We start from the raw sequence: 16,808 nt of genomic DNA, 5'->3' as shown, positions 1-16,808 counted from the left end.
GTTTGTCTCTTCTCAAAGTTATGCTAAATGTGAGATCAAGCAGATTTAATATTGCGATTTCAGGCACCAATTCAGATCAACAGCTTTATTTTTGTTTTGGTTTACATATTCCTGTTTTTATTTAACCATATGTTATCTGTATATGGTATGTAATACGAAACGTGTGTTAACTTGAAATATGTGTAATGTATGTATTACATATGCAATATATGTTTTATCTATGTAATATGTGTATTTACTATGTTATATGTGTATTACCTACGTAATATGTCAATTACCTACGTAATATGTGTATTATCTACGTAATATGTGTTTTAACTTTGAAATATTGGTATTAAATATCATACAATTTGGTTTTGTAGGTGATTTTAAAATGGATCTCATTTGTGATTTTCCTTGGAATTATATCATTCAATTCACTTGTTATCGTGTTGTTACTATCAAGAAAGAAGAAGACGAGGATGGGATTTTTCGTTTCTAACCTTGCAATATCAGGTATTCCTATTATTTCTAACATCTTCGACGAGTGCGAAATTATTAAGACATAGAGCAAATATATTGAACATTCAAGTGTTTTTGTTGTTGCATGTAATAACTGGTTTTCCAATGTTATAAAAAACGGATCGATTTTCAAAAAGGAAGGATAAATAATAACAGAAAAAAAAATAAAAAGATCAAACATTGTCACAAAAAGAAAAAAATATATTTAAGAACATCAAAGATATTGTTTTCCTTGAAAGTAAACTATTTCATGCCCCAAACATAAGTATCTGGCGTATCAGTTTATAATCCTGGTACCCTTGATAACTATTTTGTACCATTCGATTATTTATCAACCCTGCAAAGCAATTGCTATTTTTTTCTAATTGTAACCTTTTTTGGTTTTGCAGATCTCTGTCTTGGACTCTTTTATGTTTTTCCAGAGTTAGTTTTCAACAAATTTGGAGTTCCCTGGAACAAATATGTCTGTTATATTGTGTACGCATTTTTATCACAGTGGGCAGTTTATGTGTCTATATATGCGATAGTTGTAATGTCTATAGATAGACTCTACGTTATTGTGAGACCTTTATCTGCAGCCTCTAAAGGAAAAAAATATCGATTTGGTTTGGCATCAGTTGCATGGATAACTGGAGCAGTTCTTGCTGTACAGTACGCTGTTCACATTATATCGTGGAAGACAGTTTGTGTTCATTTTATTCCATACATGGAGGTGAGTTTAATAGATCTGATGGGATTTGTGGTGCACTAACTTATTTTGTGAGATTATTATATTGTGACTTTTAATTAGGCTGCTGCGTTAAAGTGTGTTTTTTTTCACCAAAAATATTGACCGTACCCCACTTCTTGAAAGCTCCTTTTTGAAAATGATAAAAACTCCATTTTGCAAATGATAAAAGCTACTTCTTGCAAATAACAAAATCTTAGCCTATCTTACCTTATGTATTTTTATTGAGATGTCGACGTTTTCAATAAACTCAAGTTTTTCCAATCGGTAAAAAAATATTTTTGGATGGAGGTGTTATATAGAACTCTCTCTATAATATTCACTATATAAAAGAACGGTAAAATAACCGGAAATCAAAGTATGGACTGTATTTATATAAAAACATTCGCATGTCGTCTTTCCCTTGAACATCAATAGAATACATCTTATCGAAAATATACTGAAACGTCATGGCTAAAAAAAGAAAAGCCAAACAGACAAATATAAGTACACACATCACAACATACAGTGTATAACAACAAAGAATGAGTGTAACAAATCCAATCAATAACTTGGGTTGATTTCAGGTTGTTAATTTCTTAACTTCTTTACTGACATAAAAAATAAATCACAAATATATACATGTATGATTGCCAATGAGACAACAATCATTCACAAAATGTCATATAATTGTATGTAATCGACTATAGACAACCGCAGATTTTCGACTGTTTCTGACTTCTATTGATCTCTAATAATAATAATGCTTAGCCGTGTTCAATGAAATAAACTGATTGTTTGATATATCACGAGATATAACCCTAACAGTTGGCCTGACATTGATATACATACTAGTTCTAATATGCGTATATTCAAATGGGGTCTTATCTTTCATTCAGGCAATGATATATATTGATGCTACAATTATTATATTAATTCCAGTAATAATCATCGTTATATGTTATACTGGTATAATAATCACAATACGTAGACGGGAAAAACGTGGATTTATTCCGGCAAACAGAAGCGATACAGGTAATAATCTACAATTGATTTATTATCATAGTTTTGTAAAAATGTATATTTACTTTTCCTTAATATGGCATACATTGAAAGCAAAGGATTAATACTATTACAAACAAATAATTCGTATACTATATCAATATAGGTAGTTTGAATTTGGATTGGAAAGTTATGTATTTAGAGTAATGGGTGTTCCAATTGTACGAATACATTTTCCCTGCTCTGTATAAAACCTGGCTTTTATAACTTTGAACCGAACATATAACCGATGTTAGAATGAATGAACAAAACTTATCAAGCCATCTTTCAGTTACCTGCTAAAACAAATTAAACACATGTTTCTATCATACAAAATGCACTTAATAAATCCGACAAATTGACTATCAAATTTTTATCATATTTATATTGAAAAATACCAGTACAGCTGCTTGATAAATATGAAGCCTTTTTTCGCACGTTCGTGGCGCCCCATTGACAATAAGCTTCATGACGTATCTTGCACCTTAATAACAGGTATTCATCATGTTTTTCTCTGCTAAAAGTTTCAGTAAGTACTCTTTTAGGGAAAGAAATATAGCTTTTAGAGGAGTACCCTGTTTTACCACATTAAAATGAAACTTTGAATACGGTGTTACTACATGGCCATATTAAATCTAACAAAAAAGGGTTTGCGGGAAATTTTAAAATATAGAAATAAAAATTGAATACAATAAACTCATCATAGATACCAGGACTAAATTTTGTATATACGCCAGACGCGCGTTTCGTCTACAAAAGATTCATCAGTGACGCTCGAATCCAAAAAAGTTAAAAAGGCAAAATTAAGTACGAAGATGAAAGCATTGAGGACCAAAATTTCTAAAAGTTTTGCTAAATCCAGCTAAGATAATCTATGCCTGAGGTAGAAAAGCCTTAGTATTTCAAAAATTCTAAATTTTGTTAACAGTAAATTTATAAATATAACCATATCAATGATATTTTTGTCAGCACAAAAAGTGCTGACTACTGGGCTGGTGATACCCTTGGGGAAATAAATCTCCACCAGCAGTGGCATCGACCCTGTGGTAGTAAATAATTTCATCATAGATACTAGGACTAAATTTTGAATATACGCCAAACGCGCGTTTCGTCCACAAAAGACTCACCAGTGACGCTCGAATCAAAAAAAGTATAAAAGGCCAAATAAAGTACGAAGTTGAAAAGCATTGAGGACCAAAATTTCTAAAAGTTTTGCCAAATCTAGCTAAGATAATCTATGCCTGAGGTAGCATTGCATTGTCTGAGGTCTCATCTTAATTTCATCTCGAAGGGCAAATACTTTATAATGTGTGCCATTATCTAAAGAGTTCCAATTACACAGCCCGACTATGTAAAGTTTAAACTAAATAAAAATGAAGGAGTTCAAGTTTCAGAAATATTTTTATTTTTACAGTTTCTACAGATGAAATACTTCCGAAGGATAGGGTTATTTCAAATGCAAAAATCAAGATTATAAAGCTACTCCTAGTTGTTGTTTGTGGTAAGTGAAACTTTTTATGATTCCTTGAATCACTCACAATTAAAATTGCTATTGATCTTATATCCTATGCTTTAATTTTGGGCAAGTAACATAACAATTCATGGATGAAATGATCTTACGCAATAGCAAATTATATTCATACTTAATAGTAATGTCAAAAGTAAATGAAATATCAGATACACAGATGAACTATCTATTTACTGGCTTGGTTTAGATGCTGGATCATTTAAACAAACTTTATGTTTAAAACCATTTGAATCAAATTAATGCAATAACATTAACGGTACCAATTTTCCTGCACCAGATGCGCATTTCGACAATACATGTCTCTTCAGTGATGCTCGTGGCCAAAATATTTGAAATCCAAAGCTTATATAACATGTATAAAAGATGAATGAACAAAACTTATGTAAAGGTTTTCTGCACAAATGAACTATTCCCGTCCACATAACACTGCACAAGATACCTAACAAGTAAGCGGTCATCTGTGTTTAGTTCATTTGCAATCCGTAATTAGCACTTTGTCTCGCATAAACTATTTAAAAATTTATCTGAAAAAGATTGCCTTACATTTTGATATTCATTTTTTTTTCTTCAATTTCCTTTTAAAATTCTCTACAATGAAAAACGACACCCTTTTTTAGAGTCAAATTTCTTAAACATTTTACCTTTCTTTTTCAGTTAATATATTATGTTGGACGCCGATATTTGTAGATGCATATTTACAGTTTTATGCAGATATAAAAGCCGGACTGATATATAATGTGTTGTATACACTTGCACCATTGAACAGTTTTGCAAATCCATTAGTGTTTTTTATATTTAATTTTAAGATGTTTCGATTGAAAAAGAAAAAGACGGATTCTCATTTAATGAATACAGCGAAAACGTCATTAGTTTCAAAATGTCATCATTAACGTGGAACATAGTGAACACTTCACTAGGAACAAAACGTCATCTTTAACATGGGATACAGTGAAAACTTCATTAAGTTCAAAACGTCATCTTTAACCTTGATGACAGTGATTCCTTCATTAGGCTTAAACGTCATATTTAACGTGAAATGCAGTGAAAACGTCAATAGGTTCAACATGTCATCTTTTAAAGTTATATTTAAGTGAAATGTTCATTTAGCAATCAGGCAACTTAAACGGAAAGTGATTAACACAGAATAAGGTTCAAAACAGTAAAAGACAGCTGAGAATTCGAAAACGATATCTAACGCTCCAAATTTGACTTTAATGAAACTTTTCATTTTGTTAGAAATTGTACCAATAAACGACGTATAACATGTTCAGACTTAATAGAAAACAGTTCTATTTATTTCAAAAATTGTAAGCGTTTTACAGTTTCACAACTGACTGTGGCATCTATATCAAATATTTATATATCATTTGAATTATAAAATTTATGCATGTATATGTTTCCATCATTGTTTGTTTTAAGATAAAAGTTTTTTGTATTATATTAACAAGTTTCCTATGCATATTTTGAAAAATACCCATATGGTCCAAATACTCATATGGTCCGGCTCATAAACAATCAAACGAGTATAAACTCATATGGTCATTACAGTACGCGTATGGTCCAAATACACATATGGTCCGTAACATATATACAAGTCCCATTACCTGAAGATTTGTAAAAGCAGTGAAAGTACTAGTAAAAGTGATGAATTGAAACCGTTATTATCTTTTAATAATTTTCTTATATGATACCAACATACGGACTTTATTTAACTTTTTTCTTATATATATAGATATAACTTCGCCTTTTACGAATTAACGTATTTTTAAAAATATTTTAATGAGTAAGGTTTGGCTACATGTGATTTGTAACGTTTATGGCTATTACATATGTCACAGTATAGATACTGACCAATACACATTACTGTACTTTTCAATATGTCAATGAAATAGTGATGTTAAAGGATCGATTACTAGTACTTGATTTGAATGGTTGTTGATTGCGAGTATTTTACAGAGACTAATATTTCAAGCATGATAAATGGATATAGATAGCCCTTTTGAAATAGGGAAAATTATTTAACACCTATTGACATGTATTGCTAAAGAATATTATTTATTTTGACAAGATACAAGCAGGAATCCAACCAAAATAGGTTACAGGATGAAAATGTATAGTAATTTCTGTTTTATCTTGTTCCATTGTTTCATTACTCGAAAATTTCGAAGGAGGTGGAACAAGACTTGAATTACCAACCTGTAAGAAGGAAGTTATCGTACTGGTGTTAGCTCCTCCCTTTCTGTGCTATTCAAATAAGATGCGATCAACAGCTGGATTGTTGAGTTAAGTTACTAAAACAAATTTCAGTTAAAAAACTTTTCTAAGAAATAAACGAAGTAAACTCCCTTGAAGTTCAATGGAAAAATTACCATTCATGTCACAATGACAGATAAAATATTATCGATCGATTTCAGTCTCTATTTTTTCAAACATACAACTATCCTGTTTTTGTTTGAAGTAATTCCGTATCTTATCTCTAATTATTTCTTTATATCAAAGTAACTTTTCCTTGAAACAGAGGTCTGCCTTACGTTTTCACATATTCCTATTAAATAATATCGGATCTCGAAATAAAAAGTGTTTTGTTCGCTTTTTCCAAAGTATGTAATTGAGTTAAATATGTGTTCCGGAAATATGTTACAATCATAAGCGGGCACGTTTTGTTAGTAAACTATGAAAAGTTGGATGGATGGTTGATTGACTTGATAAGTTAAACATCGTTGTGTGTCTTGTAAACAAATTATTATCAATTGTATTATCAATTGTATGTAAACAATATGAATACCTGTAAATAAAGGCAATAGTTACATATGTTCAGTAGTCAACAATCGTTTTAACTGAGCAAATCCGGGTCACAAACAAAAACTGAAGGAAACAATACAAGCTATTATACTCAACCCATGCGGAACAAACATTTATCAAAAACGAAGTGTAACAAAATATCTTCAAAGTTATAGGGAAATATTTACATACAAGTGTGTAACAACTTTATAATGATTTATTAGGCATTGATATTGAAAGTGTTTAACGTTTAATATTATAAAGAAAAAAACAGCAAACTGATTAGTTCCATTTCGTATGTATGTGTATCAAGAAATAATGTTTAAATGTACTAAGAGCGAGAATATAAAACATCGATGACATCGTTGTCAAAAATGTCCTTACGTTCACCATTTTAAATCAAACTTAAAAGTATTTGGTAATCGATCCTGCATCATGTGTATCATACTATACAGTTGTGTATAACAATAGATTTAACAAAGTGTAACTGTTATCTTAAGAATAAAATAAATGACATCATATGAAAATAAACAATCTGCACAAAAGGTCAACATGGTCAAAATAAGAAGAATATTTTAAATGTGTTTGTGGTACATAAATTCATGTCGATTTAAGAAATATTTATCAATGCCGCCTGAATTAGAAAAATCGAAAATGGTATGGTCGTCTCCTGAAAATCAAAAGCAAAAACATAAAATAAATCCCTTTGAATTATTAACTCATTCAATACAAGAAAACATATATGTTCCGAATTACTGAAAAATATGCAAATATCATAAGGACTAATATACCAAGAACGTTAGCATATTGTATCATGAAATAAAATAACATTTTTTTGCCAGATACAATTTATGTAAAAAAGTTCATGTCACTCGATAACATCGTTTAGAATAGGCTCTTCGGTCAATAATTTTGACCAATTCATAGACATAAGAGAACGTTTTTTATCTTATACAATAGACAGATACATTTGTTTTACAGAAATGTGCTTAATAAAACAAGAAACGGTCATAACATGGCAATTGAAATAGAATCCCCTCGCCGTCGATTTCGTATACATATATTAAAATGCTGAGAAAACTTACCTGCGTCTCAATTACTTATTGGTCTCGTGCGGAGAGTTATATCATAGGCAATCATATCACTTTAATTTCAATTTAACTTCAATTTAGGACCACGTTTATTGATTGACGAAATATATATATATACATATCTTTGTTCTTGAAGCATAATACCTTCCTTGACTATCCCTTTTGGTATCTTTCGTCCCTCTTTTCCAAACGAATATATCCTGAAACGCCTTTCAAAAATAGATTAAATGATTTAAAGACTTTAAAGACTAATGAATGCAATCATTTTATAGATTTGAATAAAGATTAGAATCGTCAAGACTCTCGGTTTAAGTTTGTAACCCGGATTGTTTTTTCTCAATTGATTAAGCATGTTACCGTTATATACTACGACATTCTATTCCCTCTTACTTCAAACACTTTTTGAACACAATCATGGAAAAGTAGGGTGATACATGTATCGGTATTTAAAAATATTGTACTTTTTAAATAGATTGTACAATAGATGTGAATAATTCACAAGTGATGTTTATGTGCTTATTTTGAAAAAAAAAAAAATGAACCAAATTGCTGCTAAAGGCAGATTTTTATTTTATTATTTCTCTTTCATTAATATTTTAATGTGTTCATCAATCAATCTTTCTATGAATATTAAATAGCATTTTGCATGATTAAGAAAATTTGCAGATCATCTTTTTCTGTGTAGATGTTCTCACCTTTCAGGTCTTGGGATCAAAATCCTACCACCTTATTACAAAGGTGATTTACAATCGTGATAAAAATTAACAAAAATCACACAGGGTATGTTTAACGAAATGGAAGTAACGAAACAGCAATTATGTGGAAACACAAATATCTTATTTCAGGGCAAATCTTTATTCTATTCTTTCTTTTTAAACAAAAGTTCAAATATAAACTATTGGTGTTATGTTGGACTATGATATTACAGATTTTGAATCGCACAATAAAAAAGATAAACAATAAATAGATAAACGTAATGTATTTCGGAATATTCAAAAATTAAAAGTTCCATGCAAAAAATATTCATGCAGATTTAAAAAAAAAAAAAAAACAATGTTCAAATAAACTCATTATTGATACCAGGATTATCAATAATAATTCATGTCAGCACAAAAGTGCTGACTACTGGTTTGGTGATACCCTCGGAGAATTAAAACTCTTCCAGCAGTGGCATCAACCCAGTGGTTGTAAACCAACTCACCATAGATACAAGGATTATCAGTGATACCCTTGGGGAATTAAAACTCTTCTGTAAAGAGCCACATATTCAAAATTTCTAAAAACTTTGAATGTCTAAATCCAGATAATAAATTCATTAAAATATCTTCCGTTTAACATAAACATAATTGAGACTCCTAGTGTCAAACAAAATGGGAAAATTTGTATAGCGAGTATGAACATTTAAAACATTAAACTGACTTATTCGGAAAGAATAATGTTTCGGTTTTGTTGTCAAGTCATTAGGGATTGCGTATTTGCTTCGCATCACGGTGCGGAACTATAAGTTTCAGTCAACATACACGCCATCTTAATTAACTATGTGTATTACAGTATCACCTGTAATCAATTCATGTTCAGTTTGCAATGCATATATTGCACACAGAAGTTCAATTCTGAAATATCAGTTATGTTTACGTGTTTCTTAGCTTTGTTATTCTGCAATATGCACCATTTGATTTGCTAAACAATGTTCCTATACAATGTTCATAAAAATGTACTATCTGTGTGATAACTTCTGCCGATCTAGGCATACCTCCAGAGTCGTGTCTATTGTAAATGTTTTATTTTACAACAAGTACAGTGAACATTTTTTTAAGCATGGGTGTATAACGCACACTAAACAAGTAAATATAATTCATATCAATCGATATCTAAATAAACAACCCCATTTACACACATTACCTTGAGTTATGATTGAGCGAGGCAGTCCTCAGCGTTTCAATAGCTAAAGCTTGTTTGGTATTTATATTGATGAACTCATTGGGTCTTTGTATCGGGAATATAAACATATTTATTCTTAAACTAGTTTTTGGCATGATACGGGTTACGCTCTTGTCATATATTTTATGGTACGATACCCCTAACGGGAGGGCTTGTACTTGGCGTTATGCCACATTTAATGACATGTCAATAGTATGTCTTGTATCGTTACTATATCCCTTCCTAATAAGTCTGTTGGAATGTTTTCTTAGCTTTTTGAACTAATGCCAACATTTTTTTTGCGTTGTAAAAATATTGCCAGAAAAGATTGGATGTGAAAAATTTCTGAACGTATAAGATGTACGATCCGTTTCAGATAACTTTTGACTTGAAATAGAACTAAATCAACATGCATTATGAGTATGTTATCTCATAGAGAGATAATTCGTTTTCAATTTAACAAACATATGCTGCATTGATAACATTTGTTTTACACAAATACATAATCTGGTAAGTATACGATGCGTATGATATAAAAAAAAGCAACATACTATTTCATGTCTTCAAAATTATGAATATATATTATCTTGAAATAATTACCACTCAATATTTTCTATATAAGAAATGGCCTGTATCCAGTCAGGAATGTGACAGTTGTTATCCACATGATCCATTCTTTTGATGTTTTGTGCTTTTAATTTTGCCATTTGATTGTGGACTTCCGTTTTGAATTTTCCTCGGAGTTAAGTATTTTTGTAATTTTATTTTATTCAAAACAAAGGAATGGTTAAGGGAAAAAGAAAGGTTACACAACACAAAAGTCACAGGAAATCAAGTTGTAAATTAGTTAAATAAGTCACAACTGTGATCTATGTTTAACTATTATATTATTTCATTGTTTTTCCCTTGATTGTATATGCAGTTTAAAAAAGTAAATAAATTAATTTGAAAAATAATGATTCTTTGTTTTAAGTGTTGCAATCTACATTTTGTAAATAAGTCCTGTGGAGTATAAAAAGTAAACTGCGGGCAGTAATTGATAATTTATTAATAACAAAGTGTTTATAGATTTAAAAGCTGGACATTTTCATGGTCAACATTTGGTTAAAAATGTATGATAATATTTAACAATATAATCAGTTAATATATTGACAAACCTCACCCTGCATTCTAACATTGAAAGAGAGTGAAATGTTTTAAAACAATATCCAGTTGATATTAATTAAATACTTTTTCAACTTTTTTATGTGACTTTTTACACATACTAAAGACCTATAGTACATATTGCTGTTTATTATTATTTTTTTCATTTGTTAGTTTGTAAATTTTGATTTTGTGTTTGGACGTTTCATCACTGTCCGAAGTTATGAGATAGTAGGCATCCTCAAACATGTTTAACCGTGCCACAATTATATGTGTCATTCCCATATATGAAGTATGGGTTTACTTATCGTGGAATGCCGTAAGATTGAATATAATTGCGTACATTCATTACTTTGAATTTGTGTAGATATTCATCATTAACAATCATACTACATTACCATATGTATGTCTTTGATGATTAGTTTACCACATATATTATCTGTTGTTTATGCGTTTACTTTTCTACATTGGTTAGAGGTATAGGGGGAGGGTTGAGATCTCACAAACATGTTTAACCCCGCCGCATTTTTGCGCCTGTCCCAAGTCAGGAGCCTCTGGCCTTTGTTAGTCTTGTATTATTTTAATTTTAGGTCCCCAAGGGTGACTGGGGTATAGAAATATGGTCACTTGGTCTTCTCCCGACCGGCAGTAAAACGCTTGCCGAAGTGGGGCGTCCGTTTGGCTGTGCGGGATGTATTAAGTTCGCAGTCACGTCCGGTCAGAAGGGGGACGTTAAATCCGATGCCTCGTGTAAAGAGAATGCCACGCTCTTTGCACGTTAAGAACCCTTGCAACAACTCTCTGAGGGGTCCGTAGGTGGCCTGTTGCAAGGCTAAATTTCTGTCCCTATCCAATATACCCTCCTTTTCCGGTGGCAATCCAAATTTCTCCGACCATCATCCCAGATGGCCTCTTTTGTATCAACCTACCTATTGTATTTATTGTGAACTTGTTCTCGTCCTGAATATGCATGAAATATTTGCCACTGGACGTTAAGCAACCAACAATCAATCAATCAATCAATTTTAATTTTAGTTTCTTGTGTACAATTTGGAAATTAGTATGGCGTTCATTATCACTGAACTAGTATATATTTGTTTAGGGGCCAGCTGAAGGACGCCTCCGGGTGCGGGAATTTCTCGCTACATTGAAGACCTGTTGGTGACCTTCTGCTGTTGTTTTTTTATTTGGTCGGGTTGTTGTCTCTTTGACACATTCCCCATTTCCATTCTCAATTCTATCAAATTGAACATGTAAAATGTGATGAAGGTATGAAAATAAAAAAATGATTCGAATAACCATCTGTTTGAACTTCAGTAAAAAAATCAACTGATATCAAATAACTATTTGTAATTAAGAACATGCTGAACTGTTTGGGTAATTTTGTCCTAGAAAATTACATCACTATTCTTTTAAAACATAGTCGCAAAGTAGCATTTCTTAGTTGAGTAGACATGAGTTTCGACAATGGAAGTAACATTTCAATGTATTGTAGTAAATTGCTTTAAAACTATTGTTATAAATCCCCTTCTCTTTTATGAAAGTGATCTACCGAATGAGACTATTTACTGGATTTGTTATCACATAAGCAACACGACGGGTGCCACATGTGGAGCAGGATCTGCTTACCCTTCCGGAGCACATGAGATCACCCCTAGTTTTTGGTGGGGTTCGTGTTGTTTATTCTTTAGTTTTCTATGTTGTGTGATGTGTGCTGTTGTTTGTTTGTCTTTTTCATTTTTAGCCATGGCGTTGTCAGTTTGTTTTAGATTTATGAGTTTGACTGTCCCTTTGGTATCTTTCGTCCCTCTTTTATTACCACTGGGTCGATGTCTCTGCTGGTGGACATTTCGTCCCCGAGGACATCATCCGCCCAGTAGCAAAACTACAAATGCATGAATTTACGAAGATCAAACAGGAAACTGGCTCGGACGTCGCCCAGTATAAAAAGGTCCGAAACAGACGTCACCATGGACACGGTGTCGTCTGATACGGCAGGTGTCCCCTCATCACCAGACATGACAAATATCTCAAACATCACTCATTCGGATCATCGACCTAGTGACAACAGCAACATTACACATGTACAGCCATGTTCAGTTCTCCTTAAAGACATTTTGGTTTTTGATGACACAGTACAACACTGTCGCATTTCGAAATGTGAGACCAAAGGCTGCAAAACTTGTGCAATTTTAATTGCAGATGCTGAATTCACTATTAATTTGAGCAAGAAGTCATATTTTACCAGAAGTTACGGTGATCTGAATTGTAAATCGATAAATGTCGTCTATGGATAAGAGTGCAACCTTTGCAGATTGGTATACGTCGGTGAAACGAAAGGACGGCTAAACAAACGTATGTGCAGTCAAAGATCAGACATTAACCTCAATGCTAACGACATTTTATACCAGCATTTCAATCAGCCCGATCATTCCATCGTTTCTATGACAGTTCGCATTATACCATAGCTCTAACAATTCTTATCTTTCAACGACTCTCCGTAGACAAAAAGAGGACTACTGGATTAGACAATCGGGAATTGCGACACCTTATGGTTGCAATGACAAAATTGATGGTATAGATATTCTATCTAGTCCTTCGTGTAACTCTGTGAATGTGACGAATATTTTCAACTCGACTCCTCGACGTAGACGCAGTCATGGTCATAGTCATTATTCATCACCTTCTCTGCATGATGTATCTATAAATGATTGCTGTCATTTATACAAAAGCCGTTAGGTATTCATCATATTCGCACGAAACTTTATTCATTACCCCTTTCAAAACTTCATTCTCTGTTCAATGTATGTTATGAATCCACTGTTACAAACCCTCATTCAAACCAATACAAACTTGAAGCTATAATTTTGGATATTGCAAGTCACAGACTTTCCAAGCCAGTCCGCATTGGAAAAGATGAAAAAGAGAAAAGATTTTTCATTAATCTTTCCTTTGCCAATAAAGGTCTCGATAGCGATAAGTTAGGCATTATCCTACATCATACAATACTGTAAATTCAGAAATTATTGCGTGTATTTATTATTGCGATTATGTCGTTTTAGGCTCAAATGCGATTTTAATTTTTACGATTTTGAGAAAAATCCTGTTAAATTCATATAAAATATTTAAAAATGCGAGTTTAAATTATTGCGTTTACAACTCAGTCGCATTTTTCGCAATAATAAAAACCTCGCAATAATTTCTGAATTTACAGTAGTTCAATCGTAAATACCTCCTTATTTCAAAGACCAGTCTGTACCAATCATTTCTTATACCTATACCAAACCTATTGCAAGTAAACTTTTCAATTACAAACACGTTTTGCAGGATCTCGATATTGACGACTTCAAGTCTAAACCTCCTGATTGCACTTGTGCTAGTTCCCAATTCACATATAATCCCGATGACCACGTTATTACCGGTGACCTCAACATTGATAATAACACTTCTCTACGAAATGTGTTATCGAAAGGTCCGAAATATCGTGAGCCAAAATCGATCAATTGGAAATACAACTTTAAAATGTTGATGGATTCAGTTGAGGATTATGCCAGACAACGGGCTAAGCGCGAGAAGGAAGACGTAGACACTCTTTCCGAATGGATTAAGGCAGTGAGGTCGTTGATACAAATCAGAATTAAGAAACTGAATGAGTCTATCAATGCACATACTTCGTCAATCTTTAAAGACCCATATGTTGCAAAACACCTATCCTACTTCCATCACAAATATGTTGTTGTCCCCCCAGATAAAGCCCCAAACAACATAGTTTTTGTGTGTAAAACTCATTACAATAGCTGCTTGTTAAACGAGTTAGGTATTGACAATTCACTTGGAAACTCAACATATACCCTCACGACACTTACCAAAGAGGAAATCCTGGATAATCATAGGTCTTTTCTGTGTTCCTTTGGAATTTCAACCAAAGATGAAGATCTGGATCTCCCATCACTGTATTGGATACCTAAACTACATAAGTGTCCTTACAAACAACGGTATATTGCTGGGTCTTCCACGTGCTCCACGAAACCTCTTTCTAAATTATTAACATCTATTTTATATCAGCAATCAAAGACGGGCTTCAAAGTTATTTTGAAACTGCATATTCTAGAGGTGGCGTGAATCAGATGTTGATACTTAAAAATTCCAAAGATCTTTTAGAGTACATACAATCTAACTCTCTTTCATCTTGTAACAGTATTAAAACATTTGACTGTTCTACTCTTTACACCAGTATTCCACATTCCGAACTAAAAGACAAATTGAAAGAGTTGGTATTGCTTTGCTTCATGAAAAAGAATGGCCAACGTAGATACAAGTATCTTGTCTTACTGAGGGATACATCCTACATTGTAAAGGATCACTCTGATTCAAACAAAAAATTCTCTGAAACTGATATTATAAAGATGCTTGATTTCTTGATTTACAACATATTTGTTACGTTCGGGGGACGTGTTTTTCAACAGACTGTCGGCATTCCAATAGAAACAAACCGTGCCCCTCTACTTGCCGACTTGTTTCTTTATTATGATGAGGCTGACTTCATGCCGGAACTTCTTAGGAAGAAAGATAAGAAGTTAGCAATATCCTTTAACTCTACTTTCCGCTATATAGATGATGTTCTTTCACCATGTGTTCACTAAATAATTCAAAATTTAGTGACTATGTGGAACGCATCTATCCCATCGAGCTAGAGATAAAGGATACTACAGATACAGTTAAGTCGGCCTCATATCTTGAACTACATCTCGAAATTGATAATGAGGGTCAGTTGAAAACAAAACTTTACGAATAAAGAGATGATTTCAGCTTTCCAATTGTGAACTTTCGATTTCTAAGTAGCAACATTCCAGCAGCACCTGCATACGGGGTATATATCTCCCAATTGATACGATATTCCCGTGCATGATTTTATTGATAGAGGGTTGCTGCTCACAAGGAAGCTATTTAACCAAGGGTTCCAAATGGTGAAGTTGAAATCATCCCTTCGCAAATTTTATGGACGCCATCACGGGTTGGTTGACCGTTATGGAATAACCGTTTCACAAATGATATCGAATATGTTCCTTACGTCGTAACTACAATCCCCTTCCCTTTCCTGAATGTGACCTACCGAGTAAGACTATTTACCGGATTTGTTATCACATAAGCAACACGACGGGTGCCACATGTTGAGCAGGATCTGCTTACCCTTCCGGAGCACATGAGATCACCCCTAGTTTTTTTGGTGGGGTTCGTGTTGTTTATTCTTTAGTTTTCTATGTTGTGTGATGTGTGCTGTTGTTTGTTTGTCTTTTTCATTTTTAGCCATGGCGTTGTCAGTTTGTTTTAGATTTATGAGTTTGACTGTCCCTTTGGTATCTTTCGTCCCTCTTTTATGAAACTTCACATTATGAATCGAACAATTATGTATTTACAAAAGTTCAGGACAAATAGTGTGCGATAGTAGAGGGTCATTATGGTCTGTAGCTCCGTTCGTTTGTCCGTCCGTCCGTTCGTCCGTCCCGCTTAAGGTTAATGTTTTTGGTCAAGGTAGTTTTTGATGAAATTGAAGTCCAATCAACTTGAAACTTATTACACATGTTCCCTATAGTATAATCTTTCTAATTTTAATGCCAAATTAGATATTTACCCAATTTCAAAGTCCATGGAACATGGAAAATGATAGTGCGAGTGGGGCATCCGTGTACGTTGGACACATTCTTGTTTAATTAAGTAATACTTATCATAAATGAAACTGCGCTGATGTTCAAAGCTTTCAACTGTTTTTATTTCTTATATTTCATTCTTTAAAATAATTTCAAGCATTTTGTAAAATGCCTTTCAATTTTTTCAGGCATTTTGTAAAATGCCTAGATAAACTAGTCATTATGTATAATGACTGAATCTTACAGGCATTTTAGATAATGCCTAAATTTTTCATGCATTTTACAAAATGCCTAAATTTAGTAAATACCTGTAACATATACATGTTTCTAATATTAATGAATTATACCACATGCTCTACAGCATAAATAAGCAGCACAACATACTGTTTGGATTGGCCTGTAGTAAGTGTTATACAGTTATTTAATTTTAAAAACAATTCTAAGAATTA

General features: G+C 32.6%; 1 long non-coding RNA gene across 1 annotated transcript; it reads left to right on the top strand.

Moving 5' to 3' along the window:
* The first annotated feature begins 366 nt into the window (after window positions 1–366).
* On the top strand, window positions 367–2,189 carry LOC143059865 (uncharacterized). The gene is made up of 3 exons (XR_012973642.1): window positions 367–495; window positions 891–1,213; window positions 2,107–2,189. It is a non-coding gene; the product is annotated as an uncharacterized LOC143059865 (long non-coding RNA).
* The last annotated feature ends 14,619 nt before the right edge of the window (window positions 2,190–16,808 follow it).

This window comes from Mytilus galloprovincialis, chromosome 14 (genome assembly GCF_965363235.1).
Source record: "Mytilus galloprovincialis chromosome 14, xbMytGall1.hap1.1, whole genome shotgun sequence".
In the NCBI taxonomy this organism is placed as follows: Eukaryota; Metazoa; Mollusca; class Bivalvia; order Mytilida; family Mytilidae; genus Mytilus; species Mytilus galloprovincialis.
This window is presented reverse-complemented; position numbering and strand designations above follow the sequence as displayed.